The 24,691-nt window shown below is 39.4% G+C and overlaps 1 protein-coding gene across 1 annotated transcript in view; it reads right to left on the bottom strand.

The window, feature by feature from the left end:
* The window catches only part of CLVS1 (clavesin 1), a 208,023-nt gene that overhangs the window by 170,572 nt on the left and 12,760 nt on the right, over positions 1-24,691 (bottom strand). The window lies entirely within an intron of this gene.

Genomic DNA, 24,691 nt, shown 5'->3' with positions numbered 1-24,691 from the left:
TATATAGATGATAATTTTATATATGTATACATTGTGAAATGATTACCACAATCAAGTTACCTAACACATTCATATCCTCACATAGTTACTGTGTGTGTGTGTGTGTGTGTGTGTACAAAGGTTATTTCTCAAGGAAAAGAAAAGATGTCTCAGAGGGGAGAACCAGGAGCCCAGAGGGCAGAGCAAATTGCCAAGGAGAATAATAAACCAGGAAACCACTTCAAAAATGCAGAAATAAGCTCCTATCAAAGAACATTTTCTGTCCCTAAAGTAGGCAATATGGCCCAGCTGGACTTCAAAATTGTTGAGAGCTAGGAGCTGCTATGTGCTTCCTGTTCTTCCTTATTTTCAGCAGAAAGGCCTATTGCAATTATCCATGCCATGGTATGCTGGGTGTATGGGCAGATGCCTTGACATTTTAGTCCACAGATCTCTAGATCAAGAATTACTGTTCTCTGCTTATACCCTGTTGGTGGGAGTGTAAATTAATTCAGCCATTGTGGAAGACAGGGTGGCAATTTCTCAAAGACCTAGAGGCAGAAATACCATTCAACCCAGCAATACCTGTTCCTCATCTCCATCTGAGACCACCTCAGCCTGGAACTTATTCTTCATATCACTATCAACATTTTTGTCAAAGCCATTCAACAAATCTCTAGGAGGTTCCAAACTTTCTCACATTTTCCTGTATTCTTCTGAGCCCGCCAAACCGTTCCAACCTCTGTGTGTTACTCAGTTCCAAAGTCACTTTCACATTTTTTGGTATCTTTTTAGCAACACCCAGCTCCTGGTACCAATTTACTGTATTAGTTCATTTTCATGCTGCTAATAAAGACATAACAAAGACTGGGAAGAAAAAGAGGTTTAATTGGACTTACAGTTACACATGTCTGGGGAGGCCTCAGAACCACAGTGGGAGGTGAAAGGCACTTCTTACAGTGTGGCAGCAAGAGAAAATGAGAAGGATGCAAAAGCAGAAACCCCTGATAAAGCCATCCAATCTCATAAGACTTATTCACTACTATGAGAAAAGTATAGGGGAAACTGCCCCCATGATTCAAATTGTCTCCCACCAGGTCCCTCCCACAAAATATGGGAATTATGGCAGCACAATTCAAGAAAAGATTTGGGTGGGGACACAGAGCCAAACCACATGAATACCCAAAGTAATATAAATCATTATATTATAAAGAAACATGCACATATATGTTCATTGAAGCACTATTCAGAATAGCAAAGAAATAGAATCAACCTAAATGCCAATGAATGATAGACTGGATGAAAGAAAATGTGGTACATTTACACTGTGGAATACTATGCAGCCATAAAAAAAAAGAATGAGATCATGTGCTTTGCAGGGACACACATAGAGCTGGAGGTCATTATCCTTAGCAAACTAACACAAGGACAAAAAACCAAATACTGCATGTTCTGACTTATAAGTGGGAGCTAAATTATGAGAACACATAGATACACAGAGGGAACAACACACACTAGGGCCTGTTGGAGAGTGGAGCGCAGAAGGAGGGAGAGGGCCAGGAAAAATAACTAACGGGTATGAGGCTTAATGCATGGGTGATGAAATAATCTGTACAACAAACCCCCATGACACAAGCTTACCTGTGTAACAAATCTGCACTTGTAACCCTGCACTTAACATAAAAGTTGAAAAAAAAAAAGTTACTACTCTCAAGACACTGCACCAGAGAAGCCTTGTCCACTTCTGGATCTGAGGCAAAACATGGCCTTTGATCTTGACACTGAAAACTGAGGTGAGAGTTTTGGTGGAATGTGACTATATTTTGCATATGAGAGAAGTGTGAATTACTGGGGCCCAGGATAGATCTTGAAACTGTAAAAGACCCAGCAATTTCTTTCAACCTATATGTTCCTTTTCAATGTTACTTTGCAATTCCTCCCTCAAGAGGTGGAATGGACTTTCTTACCCCTTGTATTTGGACAGGTCTTGTGATGTGCTTTGGTCAACAGGATGGAGCAGGAGTAACACTACAGGACCTGTGACCTCAAGAGGCCTCAAAACTTCTGCTTTTGTCCTCTTGAAGAACTGCCCTGAGAATCCAACCCTAAAGAAACCTGCACTGAAAGAAACCTGGCCATCCCACCTATTCCAGCTGAGCTCAGTACTTAAATGACACTCTCCCTGCTCACAAATAAATGCATCACACGAGTGGGCTTCCAAAAAAAGCCACCTAGTCAACACACAGAATCATAAGAAATAGGAAAGGTAAGAAATAATATTTAGCAATGCATAGCTGAGACAATTTGTTCCTTAGGTGCCTATAAAGTATTAGGAGAGAGAAAACACACACACTTTCTTAAGGATACATTTAAGGATGATTGCGCTGAGTATCACAAGAGACATAGCAGTAAAATTTGGGAGGTAAAAAGTAAGGGAGACTCAATTTTGTTTGGAAAGACTGGTGAATATCTATATTGAAGATAATTTTTAACTGAATCTAGAAAAGTGTTTTAGTTAAAGGAAGAACAAGCAGAAATCTTCAGTTTTCTTGGAGTAATTTATTAATTAATTGATTAATTGAGATGAGAAAAGTACTACTTCCAAAAACAGCAAGAGGAGGCTGAGGAAGATGCGAAGAATCATTCTAACCTATCAATAGTCCATTCCTGTTTCCAGAAAGTAAGAGCTGCCCTATCTTCCCATTTCAGTTAACAGTAAACTTCTCTATCTTCATTACTTAATAAGAGAAAGTGAGTAAAACGCTCTTTGGGTGAGCTGCTAGAATTTTGACACCACCGATGGCACTGGAAATCCCTAAGGTTTACTACTTAAGCAAACTCTAGGCACCCAAAGCAAACACACAGAGGCAGTTGTGCAGGAGAGAGATGACATTCCAGTTACTCATTATTCCGTCTTTCATCCCTCATGTGAGGCTCAGAATCTTTGGAAGGATGACACCAATTTATAGCCAATGTTCACTTTCCCTTTCTTATATCTATCAGGACTTGAAGGAGCTTGCCAAGGATCCACTTCAGTCTCCAAAGAGATCTACCATATTTCCATTCTACATGCCTGTAATGAATACTAGAGAAGAACACATCTATTTCTGTAAATATGGGCAAACAGAAAATAAATCCCTGTATATTTACTCATACTGAATAATCTAATCATTCATCCAATACATATTTAATGAGCACCTACTATGTGCCAGGGGATGTTTAGGGTACTTGGATATGTCAGGGAACAGAACATACAAAGAACTCTATTCTTCTGGGAATTTATTTTCTAGTGGAGCTAGGGTACAGGTGAAAAAAATATGACCATAAAAAATAGGTTAAACAAACAACTAAATATATAATGTTTTAGAAACTGATAGATATATGGAAAAGAAAAAATAGAATCAGGGAATCTGGAGTACGAGTAGGAAGAGGGATTTCAATGCTAACTTGAGTAGTCAAGGTAAGTCTCATTGAGAATATGACAGCAGAGCAAAAACTTGAAGGAGAGAGGATTGAAGATATTTCTCCCTCTAAAGTAGATTTCTTATAAGAAATAAGAGAAAATACTTGAAAACAAAATGAAATTTTCTCATTTGTCACTTCTGAAATAATCCCAGAGGATATGGCATTTCTGGAACTTTATGAAGCTGATGTGAAGAGGGTCACCCTGGTAGGAGGAACTGCATGGATCTGTATAGCACTACCGCTGAACAACAGTAATAAGAGAGTCATCAACCGAAGCAATATGGGAAATGTTGCCTGAAACAAAGAAATGCTTTAGGTAGAGAATGTAGAGTTTGCATTATGTTCCAAGAAAACAAAATGTCAGAATAACAACCATTCCCACGCATATGCAGTGGGAATTTTTCAGGATCTGAAAAGAAAAAGAGGAAGAAGAAGAATAGGAGAGAATCTTACAGGCATTCAGAAGAAAAAAAAATCAGGTCACCCAGAAAAAAAAAAAAAAAAATCCACATCAAAATCAGGTTGTTCTCAGCCTCCTCAGCAAGTGAAAGTGCTGGGAGGCAAGGTAGCAAACCACCACAGAACTTCTATGGATAAAGCCTGAGAGCCTATGCCCCATCAGCTCACCCTTCACGTGGGAAAACAACACAGGCAGGTCCTCAGCTACTGAAGCACGCAGAATTCTCCTGCCAAGGCAAGCTTCCTCAATAAGTCACTGAAAAATCTGCACCGGGACAATGAAAAACACATCCAAACATTTCCAGAATGGGAAAATCTTGGTGGAAAAACAGACATCGAGCAGAAAAATGAATCACATGCAGAGATGAGTTTAAATGTTTGTTTTAAGCATGCTTTAGATGGTTATAAAATTGATTACAATAGGTTTTTTTAAGTGAATGAAATGATCGCTTTATTTTTAAGTTAATAGAAAACAAATGATGGCATCAATAACACAGAGTAAGTAAAGGAAAAACTATTATAAAGGGAAACAGTCTCACACTTCTTATCTTCTACAAGAGATGGGGCTATGGTCTGAGGTTTGTGTTCCCCAGCCCCCAAATTCAAAAGTTGAAATTCTAACCCCCAAGGTGATGGAATTAGGAGATGGAGCCTTTGGAAAGGGATTAGCTCATGAGGGCTCTAGGGCGATCAGTGCCCTTATAAAAGAGGCCCTAGAGAGCTTGTTTTCTCCTACTAGCATATGAGGACACAGTTAGAAGGTACCATCTATGAACGAGGAAACAGGCCCTCACCTGACACTGAATCTGTCAGTACCTTGATCTTGGACTTCCCAGCCTCCAGAACTGTGAAATACATTTCTGTTGTTTAGATGCTAGTTTATGGTATTTTGTAATAGAAGCCCAAATGAACAAAGACAAATGGTTTTAAAACTACTAATTTTTTATTTACTGTAAGAGTTAATTTAGTACAGATCTAGGATTGTCTTTGAAAAATCTAAGTCAACCAGTATTGCCACTGAAAGCACAAAGCTTATCTTTTATTTTTTTAAAAAACTTATCTTTTAGAATATTGCCAGAAAAATAGCAAATAAAAATAAAATGTATACAGCAAAAATGAACAAACAAAAAAGCACATAAATAGCAAAAAGAAAAAATCTTTAAACAGTAACATCATCCACAACAATTATAACTTATAAGAAACGTGTATAAAACAAAATACAGAAAAGCTTAAAACAATTAAAGTGATCAAAGGCAGAGCAGATAACTCTAAAAAAAGAGCTCTATGTAGAGACAGAATTTTAATATCTGATAAGTCATAATCATTATAAGGATAAATGGTATAATTTTATATGGATAGAAACTATAATAAATGCTGAATACATAAAGAATAATATAGTACTTAAGGAAGCAAACCTACAGAGAGATTGATAAAAACGCAATTACATTAAAAGAATTTGACACACTGTTATCAGCTTATGACAGACCATATACAAAAATAATTAAAGGCATAACTTTTTGATTAAGATAGAGAACAAATTTATCAACATTTCAGACGATGTGATTGTATGTTTGAGACTCAAGAAAATGAGAGATATAAGGTGAATAAATACAAGGTAAATATGCAAAAATACATTCATTTTCATATATTAGAAATCCTGCTTAAGGTGGCAGGATAAGCTAATGCAATAAAGCATTAATCTTTCCCCAACCAAACAGAAATGTAGAATAAATATATATTTAAATGGGTTAATTTATAACTGGAGTCAAAACTAAGAAATCTCCAGGAGTCATAAATAAGCAGGACTCATCAGAGGAATGAGGATCTTGAAGCCTCGTGGAGCAAATTAACTAGATCTACCTCTCAAGGGTTACGGCTTTAACACTTCCATAGTGATGAGATGGAAGTCAAGGCCTTGGAGCTGAAACTAAAACTGGTCTCTGCACATAAAATGAGGAGCTGGAAGTGAGGAATCCTAGTTGTAACAGGAGTGAAGAGAACATTGCCTTCCTGTCTTTGGGCATGACACAGAATGGGGCTTTCATCTAGGTCCATGTGGGGAATAATGAGCCAAAACCAAAAATTAATCCTTAACCTCCCCTAATTGGTTCAATGCCCAATATCTGGTATAGAAATCCTTGCATGAAGAAGCAGTATAAAAATGGGTACAAAATTAGTGAGGCCACAGAAAGGTAATAGGGCTGCTCTAACAGCAGAGGACTCACTTAGAGACTCTGTAGAAGATCATTCCCACCACAATGGGCTCATAACAAAAACCACAACCAGCATGACAAAATTCAATGCCATAGTAGAGTCAACGACCAAAAGAGATAGAGAAATTACATCCAGGACTATAGCTAATTGAATAATCTGGAAGAAAATTTAAAATACGTATGTTTAAGATATTCAAAGATAAAAAATAGAATATTTTAGGTACAAATAAAACATAAAAAATAGATTTAAAATATTCAAATAGAAATTATAAGAATAAAAACTATAGACATTGAATTAAAAACAGATGAGACTTAGGTCAGGTACAGGTACTCATGCCTGTAATTCCAGCTCTTTAGGAGGCCAAATCAGAAGGATCTTTAGAGCCCAGGGCTTCAAGTCCAGCCTAAGCAACATAACAAGACCCCCATCATCTCTTAAAACAAACAAACGAACAAAAAGGACCAGATGTGGCTTAAAAGAAAATTAGGGAACTGGAGTGCAGAACTGGGAGAGAATGAAGAGGAGATGAAGAGGTTTTCCCAAATGCTGTACAGAAAGACAAAAACTTAGAAAACATGAAAGAAAAGTTAAAAGTCTTGAAAATAGAATGAGAATTTCCGGAAAAAGACAAATGGGAATTTCATATGAAGATAATAAAAATAATAAAAGTGAGGCAATAAAGAGATAAAACAGAATTTTCTAGAACTACAGAAATGCATGAGTCCTGAGATTGAAAATCTGAGCATAAGACTATAAACTCTTCCATGAGTACTTAAGGTCCTTGAAAACAGAACTTCTTCCTTGTTCAGCTCTGTATTTCTGGTATCTGGAACCATCTGGCATGCAGTGTGTGTTCAATAAGTATTCTTCGAAAGAATAAATAAAATGAGTGAAACAAAAACATATTAAGTGCCAGGCAGAATTTAAAAACTATGGTATTAAAAACATCTTAACTCCACTACGGAACACCGCAAAGTGAAAAATTTAAAGTCACCAGAGAGAGAAACCAGATTACTACAAAGAAACAGCAGTTAGACTGACAACACGCTTTTTAAAGCAACAACAATGCAATTAATTAACATCTTCAGAGGGTTCAGGGAAAATAATTTTAATTTACAACTAAATACACACTGACATAATTTAAGAAAAATAATATTTTCAAGCAAACACAGGTTGTTAAGAGAGTTTACTATCTACAGTCCCTTACTTCAGTAAGAAGGGAAATGAACCCACAAACGGAACTCAGGTGCAAGGCTTCACAGTGAGCAAAGAAATTGGTAAAACAACTTGATAAATTTGCACAGGCTTTGACGGCAAGTAATAACAAACAATAATAATAACCATGGTGTTGAGTACATGATACAACTAAAACCATAGACAGCAGGCAGTGATTTTAAAGATAAGAGAGCTCAGAGTCAAGCTGAAGCATTTTTATTCTGGATGAGAATAGAAATAGTGACGGATTTTGGACATTTTAAGCAAAATATACTGCAAAGCATCTACATTAAAATTTTGGAAATAACGTGTAAAATATAGAAATAGGTAACTTCTAAACCAGAAGGAAAGTGGAGAAGTGAAGAAAAAAATAAAACTTGTTCAGACCAACAGTGGTGCTCAATAGGGTATGGATAATAATGCATTGTATTGTGAGGCAAAGAGAAATGGTGCTCTCGTAGACTGCTGGTGGAAATAGAGATGGAACAACATTTCTGGAAAACCACATGGGCCAAGAGCCCTAAACATTTTTATTGCTCATTAATTCCACTTCTTGGAATAAATCCTAAGGGATAAAAATTGAAGACGTGGGAGAATATTCATATGTAAAGATGTACCAATATTTATACTGGTGAAAAATTGGAAATAGCCTAATGTCTAGGATTGAATTTTAAACTATCATGAGGACTCCTCCCCTCAGGAACAGGAGTAAGGTCATTATAAAAGAGGATTCCCCCAGCATTTGACTCACTTGCCTATCTGCTTTCCACCATGTGAGGACACAGCATTCCTGCCCTCCAGAAGAAGCAGCAACAAGGCGCCATCTTGGAAGCAGACAACCACCCTCACCAGACAACGGAACTTGTCAGTCCCTTGATCTTAGACTTCCCAGGCTCCAGAACTCTGAGTAATCAACTTCTGTTGTTTATAAATTACCCATCCCCAGGTATTTTGCTATAGTAGCACACAAGTGAACTATGACAATGTTTAGTAACCTAATAAAGTGTCCACAATGTAATTTTAAGTGAAAAAAGCAGAATAAAAAAAATAGTTGACCTTTATTGAGTGCTAATGATGGGCCAGACATTTTTATGGACGTTTACTTGTATTAGCTCCTTTAATTCTCAATACAACCCTTAAAGGTAGATACTATTATCCTTATTGTATAGGTGAGAAAATTGAAGCACAGAATGTTTAAATAAACTAGCATAGGCTCAGGCAATGGGAAAGTGATGGAGCCCTGACTCACACTCAGACAATCTAGCCACAGCACCTGAGCTCTCGTCACAGTGCTGTCCCGTCTAGACTCAGAAAGCTATACATAGTGGATGTTCAATTGTATGTATGTGTGTGAGAGAGAGCAAAATATATATTAATTCTCAGTGTAAACTATGGTTCTATCTAAGTGATGAGATAATTTTTAATGTCCTTATACTTTCTTTATTTTCATTATTTTCTTCTATGAGAATGCTTAGTCTTACAATCATGCAACACTTCATAGTTAGGATAGAGCAATCAATTCATTTGATGGTCATTCTGTAATACTATCCCAATAGGATATTTGCCTCCCCAGTACACCACAGAATTATACTCCTGAGTTAACAAGTAGAAGGAGAGTATAATATGGTGATTCTTAAACTTCTTTGGGTTGTGACACTCTTAAGAATCTGATAGAAGCTGAGCACCTTCTCCTCCACCAAATGCACATGTCTACATTTCAAGACATTCATGTATTCACAGTAGCCAAAGATCAGTATCCTTGAGTTAAGAATAAACCAGGCGTTTGGGTTGGTTCCAAGTCTTTACTATTGTGAAAAGTGCTGCAATAAACATACGTGTGCTTGTGTCTTTATAGTAGAATGATTTATAATCCTTTGGGTATATGCCCAGTAATGGGATTGCTGGGTCAAATGGATAGACTGGATAAAGCAAATGTGGCACATATACACCATGGAATACTATGCAGCCATAAAAAAGGATGAGTTCATGTTCTTTGGAGGGACATGAATGAAGCTGGAAACCATCATTCTCAGCAAACTAACACAGGAACAGAAAACCAAACACCACATGTTCTCACCCATAAGTGGGAGTTGAACAATGAGAACACACGGACACAGGGAGGGGAACGTCACACACCAGGGCCTGTTGGGGGTTTGGGGGCTAGGGGAGGGATAGCATTAGGAGAAATACCTAATGTAGATGATGGGTTGATGGGTGCAGCAAACCACCATGGCACATACATACCTATGTAACAAATCTGCATGTTCTGCACATGTATCCCAGAACTTAAAGTAAATATATATATTTATATATATAAAGTATGTGTGTGTGTATATACATATATATATATAAAGAATAAACCAAGTTAAGGGGCTCCACTTACTCGATAGCTTCAACCACATAGACCACTGCAGAAGTGAGGGAAGAAATTATGGCCCATGTTTCCCTCTCCCATTATGATGTTGTAGAGCTGGTGGCCCTTGTCAATGCCCCTGCCCCTGTCCCTATCTGTGAGTATCTGGTACTGGAGGGACCAAAGCAGTATAAATGTAAATCTATAAATATGAAAATTGTGGCCATGGTAGCGGGATCATAGTCATACATATCACAATGACCACCCTGAAAACAAGCAGGTGGTAGCTCAGATGAGGGCACCAAAGGGAATGAGGCCGGTAGCAATGATATTTGGATTTTCACTACCTTAGAGTAAGTATGGAAGGAAGACAAGGAAGGTACTAAAAGATAAACAGAAAGATATGCCACTTTCTCTCTCCCCTTCCCCAATACATCCTTGCTCAAAGACAAAGCCTTATCTTTAATAGCTCAAAAAGTCTAAAAATGAAAATTCAAAGGGCAGACACCACTTTGGTAAAACTGGGTTTTAGTTCAAGTTCAAATGAAGATGCAAGTCGCTTTCTGTTAGGCTGGGGTGAGTATTAGAGAGAAGAAAAATACAAAAATCAGAGGTGGACATAGTACAGGAATCCAAGGTTGGAGAAACCTTGAAAGAAAAACTGCCTAGGTTTTCCATTTTGTATAGCTCCAAACAGATGCTGCAGAGGAAGATACTTCATGCTTGCCTGCTGGTCCACTGGGCAGAACTACATTTCCAAGCATACCGATGAGATGTTATAAAATTCATGCACTGCTACAGATCATTTACTTTATTTCTTGGGATTCCCCATAGGTTCTCATCTATAACACATAATTCAACAAGCTCAGTTTTCTGGCTTCCTAAGCTACAGAAAATTAGAAGGAGAGGAGTTTTGAAAGCAGGCTCATTAACAGCAATTTGAATTGACAGCTAAAAGGAGAAAGAAGTAACAACAACAGCAAAAAGATATTAGAAAGACTTATAAAACATGGCAGTATGGGTCTTGTAGCTGGGAACGGAGCTCTTCATAATTCTCTAAGAATCTTCATCAGGATGGTTGGTTCACAGCCCAGGGTATAATCATTTAAATTTACTGTAGTCACCATGCATCATGAAGAAAGTATTAATTTAACAAGAGAAGAGAGTACAGAACACATTCCAAGATTAGCTTCCTCGTTTTTATTTTATTTTATTTTTGCTTTTTCAAGTTCTTAAGTTCTTTTGTATGCTTATGTGTTTTGAACCAGCCCTAAACAAAATAAAATTTTAAAACTGGCCTTTAAAATGTAGACCTCAACTACTTGGAAATTTAATTTCTCTGGAATGCCCTCGTCTCTTACAAAGATATAAAGTAAATGAGGCATTACAGTATTATTTCAGAAAACTTTAGAGATTAAATATCAAACTGAAATACTCTCCCCATGGTGGTGTGATATACTAATCAAGATGCATGCTATAAAATTATAGGATGGACTAACTCCTCAGAAACTCATGAGATTCACCAGAATCTACACGAACCTGTCAGGGAAAGGGGGACACTGAGTACAAAAAACCATTCACAAAGCTTCCCTTCCCCAAACTCTCCATGCAAAGCAGCATCTTGAACAGTGGAGATTTCTGTAACATCGAAACCTTTCTTAACTCCATCTTGTGCACAATGACCCACAAAGAATATAAAATTCACGAATTGAGAGAAAATGATGAGTCATCTGCTTGCACATCCTTACTATCAGAAGAGGAAGTTGGCACCCGGAGCTCAAGTCACATAGTGGACAGAGCCCCTGCAGAGCCCATGACTTCCAGGTGGTGCCCTCGCTCCCACTATTGCCTCAACGGCATGCTCTCTCTTCATTAGGCCATGCTGTGGATCAATAGGCAAGGGCTAGGCAGGAGCATTCTAATCTCTTCCTCCCTCATTCTCAAGTTCAGTTGCACGTAACTCCAGTCAACTCAACAGGAATGCTGTTGTTGGGAAGAGTCTAGAAAGAGTCTCCCTGGTTTGGGCTTTTCATTGCTTCAGATTTCTCCGCACATGTCAGGCAGCCAACAGGACACCACTACCCCCTGCACTGTACTCATGGATACCAAGGAGAAAAGACACAGTTCCCTGTCTCCAGGAGCTTCCAGGAAGCACGAGAAAGTGTAAGGTAAAGAGGAGCATCCCTTGCCATGGCTGAGGTAGCATTGATCCCTCCTGTGTTCTTTCCTAAATGCCTGGCGTACTCATATCTACTCCAACCCTTTGTGTGAATATGAGCTTGGAAAGATGAGTAGAACTTGATTTGTCCTTAGGATAAAGCCCAAATTCCTCCATTCCCAGCCTCAGCCCACCTCCTCAGCCTCAACTGTCACTGTGTGGGCCTTTATTTTCTGTGCTCACTGGAACCAACTGAGGTTTCCCCAGCTCGGCAAGCCCTTTCTTCCAAGACCCTTACATGGTGTGCCCTTTTGTCTCAAATAGCCTCCCTCACACTCCCTTCCCTTCACCTGCTCACTCTTACTTCTCCTTAAAGCTAGAGAAGCCCTGCAGGATGATTCCTCTGAGGTCCCAGGTTCCCCGCTGGGTTTGAGGCCTCTTCTCATGTAGGGCCATATTCACCATGTTATAGGAATGAAGACTGAATGGGAGGAACTGTATATGCAAAGGTGGGAAGAGCTATGATGCAGGAGGAGCAGGAGGGGAGAGTGGGGAGAATCATTTGACTCAAGTGGAAGATGTCCTTTGCATAAGGAAAGTAATGCTGAATGATTAAGGTTTTATGTGCCAAAATGTATGGCAAAGAGACTGAACCAACTTCATTAGGAAGCCATAAAGATTCTTTAGTAAGAACTTTGCAACAAATTGTGAGTCATCAGAGATTAGGTGGCACAATCCCCAACAGCAGGCCCCAAACATAATTAGGCAGCATGAAGAAGGAGAGAGAGATCAAAGCATTAACAAGCTTTGCGATTTTGTTGAAATTAAATACCCTCTATTGAAAATGAGAATAACAACATCTCCTTCATAAATTGTTGTGAGGATTAAATGAAACCACGTGCTCAGGGAGGTGCTCAATGCCTGGGAGTATTATTAACATTAACACTTTATAATCCAGAAAGGCACTGCCGTTATTTATGGGAATGCTATATTTGAAATTAGATCTGGAGATACTTATCAGGGAGTATTGGAGATAGGGAAGAAATAGAAGCAAAGAGAAGAGAAAAATGGTGAGAAACAGAAAGAATGTGCAAAGAAAAAACAACACATCACTTTAAAACCTTCACAGCAAAATTTACCCTATCTTTATTTTCTTGTCTGACGTTATATTTTGCAGCACAGTGGCAATAACTTCTACTGCTTTATAGAACACTCACAATAAATGGCTTTGGAGCTTGATTTACAACTGAAGCAAAGCACAGGCACTTAATCATTCCCAGTGGCTGTTTAAGGTTCCGTATATCACTGTTCCGAGTGATTATCTGGGAACCATATCGAAAGGGCAGGGGAGCTGGCAGGTGGTTATAGAGGTGAGGCTCTGGACACAGGAATTGGGGGTTGGAGTTTGGCCTTGTGCCAGGAGCTTTCCTCCTTGGCTTTACAGTATCTTCCTTATGAAGGGGACAAAACTTGCTTTCTTGGCTTATTGAGAACTGGGGAAAGCAATGAATAGCCCAGAAGAGCTTCAGTGCAGAAAAAGGCCTCATAACTTGCAATGCATTCATTCAGGAAGCCAACTATGCTTATTAGAACATCCAACAGTGAATGTAGCATACAGGCAACATTGTGTTTTTAAAATGCCCTTTCTATATGCCCTCTTTTACTGCCACCGACCTTTGGAAAAGCCAACACAGGTCATGCTCCCAGATGACAGCACAATTTCAAATCAACTAATTGAGCGAGCTTAGCATTGGCTGCCTTCACTGGGACTTGCTCTGAGGAGGAAGTTATTCTTAGGCCCTTGGATTTCTAGCCATCAGAGGAGATTTTTTTATCTACAAGCTAATGAATGTTATGTCTTTTTAACTTCTGAGTTTATAAGTGAGAATTTCAGAGGGGCAGCTGGCCTAGAAAGATATGCTATCAATAAAACCTTGTTCTCCAGGTCAGTACAGCCCCCTCCCTGAAAGCCCACACTGCCTTTGTAGTGACATTGTCGGAGCCCTGTAACAGCTGACATCTTCCTGATGGGCAGCCACCCGGGCACACAGGAGTGTACACTGCTGTGTTATCTCTAAGGTGAGACCCCACTGCTCTCCCATCCAATCTGTGGGAAAGATTACTTCTAACAGGCAAGTTTTTAAGGTTCTGAGTGCAATTGTAAGGGGACGTTGATGGTGGGTAGAAAGCAACTGAGCCATGGATGAAGTGGAATTAGAGAGCAGGTGGTGGGGTATATCTGACAAGGAGATTGTTAGGGGAAGAATGGAGAATAAAAGAAATATTCAAAGAACTATTTGGCTGACACACATGGCACACCATATACACAGGCAGTGGGTCGAGGAAGCCAGAATCAAGGCACAGTATAAACTCTCCTAACTTCATCCCTCATCAATCAACAGCTTTTTAGAAGCACACAACGGTGACATATTCTGTTTATCAGCTCTTTACACTAAATGAGAAATCATATCTTGAGCGTTTTAGGCTCTGGATTAGGTCAAAATAGGAAAACCAGCTCACTTATGGAAGAAAGGAAGTGGCTATCTGCCTGTCTGACCCCTTCTTCTCTAGTACCTCATTTCATCCTCACAGTTATACAAAATACGTATTATTACCCAACGAAGGAGAAAAACAAGGGTAAAAGGAGTACGAATCTTGCCAAGGTCACAGCACTGGTAGCAGCTGAGCTGGGATTCTGTTTGCCAACAGAAAGTCTCTATATGAACACTCATTTCAATGCAAGGCAGAAATGATGCCTTCAATCGCTATCTTAAATCAGGCTCAGATTATGACCAATTTTTGTGAAACATTTCAAGCAATATTCAGTGTCCTTTGCTGGGCTGGAATTAAAAGAAAAATCAAAGTTGTTTTTGTCATCACTGTTACTATTGTCAAATAATTAAGGCAGACATTGGGTACGGATTTTGAACATTTGGTTGGCTACGTTTGTGTGAGATTGGAGTATGTGGCAACAGGATTTGTCTTTTGGGCTATGAGGTCCTTTGAAAGTATTTTGAGACTTCAAGTGACAGGTGAAGGCTTGCTTACTAATAGCTCACGGAGATCTGTCGTTAATGTCTGATTTTGCAGCCCCCAAATTTGGTAAATGAGTTCCAGTGATAAGCTGTGCAGCACAGTGCTTTAAATGAGAAGTTAGGTCTGACATCTTGCCAGGTTTAGCCACTTACCAGCTGTGCGACCTTGGACAGATCACCTAACCTCTCTGAAGTTCCAATTTCATCATCTGCAAAATATGGCTATTAGTAGTGCTTACGTAAGAGCATTACAGATTAGTAACCACTCAATATTGTTTGCTTTTGTGGTTGTAATAACTGCCCTTCTCTTCAGTTTATTTTTACTTACTCCCAAACTCAAAAGAAAAATTGATTATCACCAGAAAGATTCAGGAAATGTTTTGGTGGAAAGGGAAGACAGTTAAACCTTTTCTTGGGTTTCTCTTAATAGGCTTTGGGCTTTGGGGGCAGAGTTACCTCACAGCCCTGGTAAGAAGCCTAACATCTCCCTGGCTTTCCTCCTTCCTTCTTTCCTCACCAATATTCACCATGGATACATTAGAAATCTTCCCCTTTCATGCTACAAGTTCCTATAACTGAGGACAATCAAACTGAAGGAGGCACAGACCTCCTGCTACTTGTAAAAAACTCTTTAATGCTCTTGCAAAAGCCAAAGGCAAACCTCAATCAGTGGGCTTATTTATAGTTTGAAGAGTTATATCCCACCTACGGCCTCGGGGTTTTAATCAGAAGAAGGAACGTGCTTAATGCTCATCTCCCACTGCCAAATCACACCATGGAACTGTGGGAGCTTTTGCAATGTTAGCCCTTTAGAGGCTGCCACAGGTCAGCAGTGACTGGTGACATTTGAGGAAGCTGCTATCTTCAGCGTATCCATCAAATAAATTACTGCAAGGCATGAGGGGACAAGAAACAGCTGAACACCTTCCCAGAAACAAGGGCAAGTGGAAAAGCACCTGTCCCCTAAGAACAGACAGATTTGGGGTGGTTTTCTACATTAGAAAGTAAATGTGACAGTGTTCACAATTGTGAAGGAAAGAAGGTCAAATATCCTAGTAACATTCATTTTTCCATCATTTAATGCCTGAGGAGTTTGGAGGTGGGAGAACTGCTGTGAGATGTCATTCTGAGACCATGAGTTCAGATCAGGAATGCAACCTTGGAACCTTTAGGAAACACACAAGGCCAGATGACTGTAACCATTCAGTATATGTATTACAGAGTGCATGAAGGAATGAAGGAGACTCGGATTCATTCCATTAAAGCATAACAAGACTTGCCAATTGGTCGGCACCCCTTTCACTTTCAAACTGAACCAACAAGTCCCTCTCCACTTTCTTTCTTCCCACTCACATCGAGGACTGAATAGGCCCTGGATGTTGAGCCTTCAGAATCATCTCAACTTCTGGTGCACCCAACTTCTAATGCACACGCATCACTGCCTGAGTCCCATTCGAATACACAGGGAATGGCTTCGTTGTTTACGTTGAGCCACCCTCTACCTCTTGGCTGGGAGAGGGAGCTGAAGAAAGAATGTAGAAACAAACAAACTTGAATTTAGACCCTGGAGCTACTTTGCTACTTAACAACATACCAATGATTCAGCTTTTGATTGAAAGAGACTTTGGAAACTGAGTGCAGGATCAAAATGAGATCATAAGTAGGACTTAGTGGGAAAGCATAGTCCTTATGTGCAGACAGACTAGGGAATAATTCCATCACTGTTACGTATTACCCATGTACCAATATAGATCCTTGTGGGACTACGGCACGCTTAGAAATAGTGTATACAAAACACTTGGCACAAAAGCACCTAACAACGGGTAGTTACTGATGCTGATATTAAGATGTTTCTAGACAGTCCCCATCGGGTGCTCTCCAAGTGGGCCTCAGCTCCCCTAAGGGTGCTGGAAATATGGAGGTCTTCCTGGTTATAACAGTGCCCGGAAGAGGGGATGCTAAGCATTTCATAGTGCTTAATACGGTTCTACCGGATAAGATTGAGCAGCTCCCCCTGCTGACTGTGCTCTTTCTAAGAAGCACTACCACCAGACCGCCGATCCCCTCCACCATGACTCATGGTGCTCATGCACATGCTCATTCTCCGCCAAGAAACCCACTTGCAGTCTTTCAGAAGCTCCATGGGTATTTTGAAACATCTAACCACTCAGGGGCTGAGTGATTGGCTTCAGATGCCTTTGGGATGAGCTTGGAGTTGGAAGCTCTGAGTCTGAGCCAAGTTTTTCATTGATGAGTCATATTGCTTCTTGACTAGAAAGTGTCTTCTCCTCCTGAAACTATTTATATGTCATTAGTAACTTAGTGATACTGAAACTGCCAAATGGTTATGAGCATTGAATAAGAAAACGTACATGGAAATGCCTGAGAACCATAAAGACTATACAGCTGAAGAGTCTACATATGTGCAGTATTATGTACTGTAATGTAGTTGACCAGCAGCCAACTTAAGGTTCTTCCCCTGAGAAATCTAATTGGTCTGAGCAGTGCTGTCCTGAGCCAAGTTGGATCCTGAAGCCAAAAGGAAATCAATAATACTGACCCTGCCTTCTTTAAAATTTGGATATTTTAGAAACAGAAAGTCAAATATTACATGTTCTCTCTTATAAATGGGAGCTAAATAATATGTACACATGGACATAGAATGTGGAATAATAGACATTGGAGACTACATAATGTGGGAGGGTGGGGGGCGGGAGGAGAGGCGAGAAATTACCTATTGGGTGCAATGTACACCATTCAAGGGGTGGTTATACTAAAAGCCCAAAATTCACTACTAAACAATATAACCATGTAACAAAACTGCATTTGTACCCCCTAAATCTATTAAAATTAAAAAGTCTAGCAATAAAAGGCAAATGTAAGCATGCTTCCTTTACAAAGTAAATTTTAAAAAATTGGATGTTTTGTTCATTAAGAATTTTTTTTGCATTGTGAGTTTTTAAAATATTTTATTACAATATTATTTATTTAATTACTGGAGTTTCTTGGTGCCCCCTTGAATTTTGCCCTATCCCTCACCTTTACAGCCCTGAGTCTGGGGTCCCGGCTCAGACTTCTTCATCTTCAATACAACTTTTTGGCCCTTGCTCTGTATTCTGGGGAGAAAGAGCTTCCTGGATCCTTGGCCTTCTTACAACGACTCTAATCAAAATGTTTATCAACTTTCTTTCCTCTCTAGTAAATTACTCTAACTTAACTCATCCTTCAAGTGCCTCTTCTTCTTTAAGGAACCAATTTTTCATCTAGTTTTCAACCTGGTTACTTATTTCTGAGTTTTTAATTATGAGAAACAAGCAATACACTGACAGAAGAATCTTCAGTGTAATTTTATATATTATGACTTGCAATGCATATCCAACTGTTTTTCCCCCATCAAGGTACTTGGGGACCAGCTGGTCTACACAACACTAATGGATACTATTATAGTGTATTCTGGGGCTTTTATTATCTGGATTCACCACCAACCCCCCATTCATTTCTTATATCTTGAGAATATAATAAAATAATAGGTAGGATCACTAAAACAAGGTGACTTCTTAGAGCTTCTCAGCCACAACTGAACTATCACAGAGGTCTTTGCAGAGGACTGTCTGCTCTTATGGGTAGCTAAGGGTTCTCAGCTGTATATTTGTATACTTTTCTAGGTGGAGGAAACCTGGTAATGGCCTCAAATGCTGCAGCACTTAGAGGGTACATCTTGTAGATGCTGACAAAGATGTGGAGAAAGGGGAACCCTCACACATTGCTGGAGGGGATATAAGTTAGTATAGCTACTATGGAGAACGGTATGGAGGTTCCTCAAACAAACACAAACTGGAATGTTCACATGATCCAGTAATTCCACTACTGGGTATAGCCAAAATAAATTAATCAATATATTAAAGAGATATCTACACTCCCATGTTTATGGCAACACTATTAACAATAGCCAACATGTGAAATCAACCTGAGTGCCAATATCAGATGAATGGGTAAAGAAAATGTGGTATTCAACAAAAGAAACTATCAACAGAGTAAACAGACAACCTACAGAATGAGAGAAAATGTTTGCATATAACGCATCCCACAATGGTCTAATATCCATCATCTGTAAGAAATTTAAACAAATTTACAATGAAAAAACAAACAATCCCATAGAAAAGTGGGCAAGGACATGAACAGACACTTCTCAAAAGAAGACATTTATGTGGTCAACAATCATGTGTAAAACGGCTCAACATCACTGATCATTAGAGAAATGCAAATCAAAACCACAGTGAGGTACCATCTCGTAACAATCGGAGTGGCTATTGTTAAAGTAAAAAAAGTAACAGATGGTGGTGAAGTTGTGGAAAGAAGATAATGCTTATACACTGTTGGTGGAAGTGTAAATTAGTTCAAAGATTGTGGAAAACAGTGTCACAGTTACTCAAAAACCTGAAGACAGAAATACCACTTGACCCAGTAATCCTATTACTGGATATATACCCAAAGGAATATAAATCATTCTATTAAAGAAACATGCACGTGTATGTTCACTGCAGCAGCAGTCACAATAGCAAAGACATGGAATCAACCTGTATGCCCATCAGTGATAGACTGGATATACATCATGAAATACTATGCAGCCATAAAAAGAGTAAGATAATGTCCTTTGCAGGGACATGGATGGAGCTGGAAGCCATTATCCTTAGCAAATTAATACAAGAACAGAAAACCAAATACCACATTTCCTCACTTATAAGTAAGACCTAAATGTTGAGAACCCATGGACACATAAAGGGGAACAACAAACACTGGGGCCTTTAAGAGGGTAGAGAGTGAGAGGAGGGAGGGCCAAGAAAACTAACTAATGAGTACTAGGCTTAATACCTGAGTGATTAAATAATCTGTACAAAAGAACCCCATGACACAAGTTTACCTATGTAACAAACCTGCAAGTGTACCCTGAACTTAAAAGTTAAAAAAGAGAAAATAGAGTATATATACATACAACAAAATATTATTCAGCCATAAAAAGAATGAATTCTGTCCTTAGCAGCAACATGGATGGAACTGAAGGCCATTATGTTATGTGAAATAACCCAGGCACTGAAGACAAATATTTCATGTTCTCACTCCCATGCAGGAGGTAAAAACGTGAATCTTATGAAGATAGAGAGTAGGTTGGTGGTTACCAGAGAGGGTAAGGGGGCAGGGAGGCAGGATGAAGGGGATCAAAGAATATAATTGTATATACTGCCACTGAACTGTACACTAAGAAATGGAAAAGATGTTAAATTTTATATATATATATATATATATATATATATATATATATATATATAACCTCGATAACAAATTATTACAAAATACAGTACATCTTTTGACCCAGTATCCTAGGTGTTTGCCTGATTTGATATTTTTTCTTAAGAAACAACTCCCATTTACTGAGCACCAACTAGTACTCACCTATGACCCTCATCACCCCTACTTTACAGGTGAGAAACTGAGGGTAATAAGGATTTAAGCAACTTGCTCAAGTCCCCATGGCAGGTTAGGAGGAGCTGGGATTGGAAGCTGGCCATCGGGTTTCAGAGTATGTGCACTTAATCACTCTTCTATTTGGCCTCTGGACACCACCAAAAAGGGCAATTGTGATTAATTCTTGCAACAGCCCCATATGCCAGATATCTTACCGTTTCCACCTGATACAATTGAGACTCCAGAAAGTAAAATAACTTGACCAATTTTAACCTTTTATTCTTTTTAACTGAGTGAAATCCAGAAAAAACAGATGTGCCCCTTTATGCTCAGAGTTTCTTCTCCAGCACTGGGGCATTCATGGCAAACTGGGCTTATGACCAAGTGCAAGTCTGCAGCTTAGAAAGAAGCAAGAAATGAATTTATTTTTCATCAGATCTTAAAGGGGCAAATGGTGAATTATTGCCAATGCCGATACGAGTTTAGGTAGGAAAAATCAGAGGACTCATCGACCAACAGTGTCCCCTAGGTCTCCGTGACATATGAAGCTGGGGAACTGGGATACAAACTCTGCTCACTCTGGAGGGCCAAGTTCATTTTTTGAATAAAGCCGTGGGCGCTGATTGAATCCATCTGGTTTCAGTTCAGCCTGGCAACCTCAGAAAATGAAGAAGTCAGCTCTCTGCTGAGGTCCAATGTCCGGGCAAGGTCAGTTTATGCTCAGGTAGCCCAAGCACTGCCTATGCCTCGGTTGCCATGTTGAACCCAAGCAGACAGAGCCTGGCACCAGCCCTCAGGGGATAGTGCTTCCCATCGCTCACTGTTCTGAGCTTTTGTCCATGTGTCTGGGTTCAGATGAATGAGATTTACACTGTCTTAATAAATATTCATAACCATTTTAATATTAGTAAACCCTTCACATGAGATATTCAAATGACTTCCCAGTCATCTCAGGCCCCCGGTGAGAATGAAGCCATTTCCTTGCAAAGCTGTGTCAGCCTTTCCAGGCCTTTTTGGCCCCACTGGGCTGGGTCTGTGTGAAAGGAAACATGTTTGGGAAGAAAGCAAACAGGTGCTTAGGATGGGCATGCCATAGTTCACATTCATTGCCCCATTCCCATTTTCAAATATTGTAAATATTGTACTCCAGCCCCTGGTTGCAACTCATTTTACCATCTGTCCTCTATTACTTTTTACATGGAATCTTTTATAGTATTAGTGATAATACTACAAGCTAATATCTAGAGTGCTTACAGTGTATCAAACAATAAGCTGTGTTTTTTCAGTGCATTATGTCATTCATTCCTCCCAACCATACTATTAGATAGACATCTCTCTCATGCCCAACCTACAGATGAGAAAACTGAGTCTCAGGGAGGTTGCTTGTCAAAAGTTATATAACCAGTAAACAACACGACAATATCTAAATTCAAACTGAGGCTTGTTTACATTGAATATTTGGCTGCCAATGGAATACCCTTGTCATTACAACCTTTTTGTCAAAACCGTAACAGTCTGGGACAAATAATATTGCACGGTTTGACAAATGTGGAGTGGGACAGTGCAAAGAGAGATTACTTTAAAAAGTCTAGCAAATTAGGAGACCATAAAGTGAATTTTTAAGTCCCTTCCCATCCATAGGATCAGGCTGAATAAGCTTCACATTCATGAACCATTAGAGCTAGCAGGTGTCTCAGGAATTATATACTTCAAACTTCTTACTTTACACAAGAGAGGATTGAGAAACACAGAGATGAAGTAATTTGTTTGAGGTTATCATAATCATAAACATTTGGATTATTTACTAAGAGATTTGTTTCTTCTTCTTCTTAACAACACATTTTGGGATATACATGGACCAAATCCTAACACAAAATAAAATATTTTACTCTGGCTCATTTCTTTATGTGTGTGTCCCCACTTACTGATGTTCTTTACCTCATCTGTCTTAGCAGATGGAAGTTCTAGAACACTGAAAACAACTAAGCATAAATGAAGTCAGCACAATTAATGATATGGTTTGGCTCCATGTCCCCATCCAAATCTCGTGTTGAGTTGTAATCCGCAGTGTTGGAGGTGGGTCCTGGTGGGAGGTGATTGGATCATAGGGGTGGTTTTTAATGGTTAAGCACCATCAACCTAGTGCTGTCTAGTGAGAGAATTCTCAGGAGATCTGGTTGTTTAAAAGTGTGTGGCACCTTTCCCTCATTCTCTCTCTTCTGCCCCGTTATGTGAAGATGTGCCTGCCTCCCCTTCACCTTCTGCCATGATTATAAATTTCCTGAGGTCTCCCTAGCAATGTTTTCTATGCAGCCTGCAGAACTGTGAGTTAATTAAACCTCTTTCCTTAATAAATTACCCAGTCTCAGGTAATTCCTTATGGCAATGCAAGAATGGACTAATACAATTATTCCCCAGACTTATCAATACTTTCTTATTTCAAAATCCAAAATGTTAATATGCCATTTTGGGGAGGACGGCTCTTGCCTCTAGTTTACACAGATGTCCTGTACCAATGAGTTGCGTGTCTCAGAAAGAATTATTCTATTGCAGTTGGAGTGAGCCGCCTATATGTTTGCACCATTGCTAAGCATCTGGCTGAACAATGGTGTTCTCACTGGCAAGGATTGTGTATTCTCATCGCTGTCCTCAGTGTCCTAAGACAAGCTCTGGCACAAAGTCTATACTCACTGAATGTTTGTTGACTGAATGATAAAGATGGATGAATCTTAAGGCCTGAAAATCTGTCTCATCAGTGAAGCAATGTAGTGAGAGACTCATCGTTAATTATGTTACTTATGATATGATATATGATATGTCATGCCATATCATTACAGAATAACAGAGTAGAAACATGGAAAGGTAGCCCAGGCCCAGGTGGAGTCCTGACCAAATTCTAGATTGATAGTGTTAAAATATGCAAATACCTTTCCAAGATTAGACGACCCCACCCAAAACTATCAACCACAAAACAGCCAGTGGTCACCAAGGTGCCCTACACTGTTATCATCTTGAAGAGAAAGAGTAGTGACATGAGGCAGTGAAGAGGCACTTTAGCAATTCCTTTTAATGGTTACGGAGGTTGACATATTTTTAGGTTAAACCTATGTCTCCCCATGAAACATAAGAATGTTAATGATTATATCTCTGTGAAAGTTCAATTCATAGGTGATGTTTTGGAAATTGAGTCATTATTCTTTCTCATTCAACATTCATTGGATATTGTGCCATGCACCAAAGATATAAACATGAAAAAGACATGATCCCCTACCCTCAAGGAACCTGCAGTCTTGGGAAGAGGGGTAAGAATGCACAAAGTAAACACACAATTACAATAAAGTCGGGTTAAGACAACTGGCTCTCACATCAGACTATCATTACCCAACTCCCACTCTGTATTCACTAGTTGTGTAACATGAGTGAGTTCCTTAACTTCTAAAAGCCTTATGTCATCAAAGGTAAAAGAGGGGTCATAGTACTAATATCTATCATGCAAAGTTCTCAGGTGGGTTAAATGAGGTAATATGTATTAATGCTTAGCAGAACTTGTCATTAGTATACAAAATGTTAGCTATGATAACAGTAGCTGTTACACTTCCATTGTAACTGCATTAATATAAATACAAACAGAGGTAGGGTGCCTGAGAAAAACAGGTTTGGGAGGCAAGTGGAAGAAGACTACCTTTCTCAAGGACCATAAAGATGCATCAGTAGGCAAACTGTGTTGTTGGAGTTGGATGATTGGAGTTGGGATAGGGGATGGCTGTCTCTCCTTTGGGTGTCTAACAGGTCAAGTCCAAAGGGTGGAAGGCATTTAAAAACCTCAACTGTTCAAGGCAAGGCTTATAGTCCCAACCAGCTGGACCAGAGAATGTGACGAAGGGCAGAAGATGAAGCAGAGGAGGAAATGCAGAAGGTGGATCATAAGAACCTTACTTTATTTCGATAGCTTTGCAGGTCATTGAAGAACTTTAATCAGGGAAGTGATGTAACAGAATTTTGAAAGGGTCACCCCAGCTACGGTGTAACCTAGAATGACTCAGAAGAGATGATACTAGAGGCAGGGATACTAGCTAAGAAGCTGTTGCAGTAATGAAAGAAGAAATGATGAGAACCTAAACTAAGGCAATAGTAGTGGAAGCAAAGAGAAGTGAAGAGATTTCACAGGTTTATGAGAAGAAAGTGATAGGACTTGCCAATTAATTGGATGTAAAGACCAAAGCAAGGGGCAGTCAAGGATGGCTCCTGGATTTCTGGCTTGAGATACTAGGTGGACGACATAGGAGGTAGAGTGAGAAAGATGACGCTTTCAGTTTGGGATATATCAAGTTTGGGGTCCCTTATAGGTCT

The sequence above is a fragment of the Macaca fascicularis genome, chromosome 8 (assembly GCF_037993035.2).
Source record: "Macaca fascicularis isolate 582-1 chromosome 8, T2T-MFA8v1.1".
NCBI lineage: Eukaryota > Metazoa > Chordata > Mammalia > Primates > Cercopithecidae > Macaca > Macaca fascicularis.
This window is presented reverse-complemented; position numbering and strand designations above follow the sequence as displayed.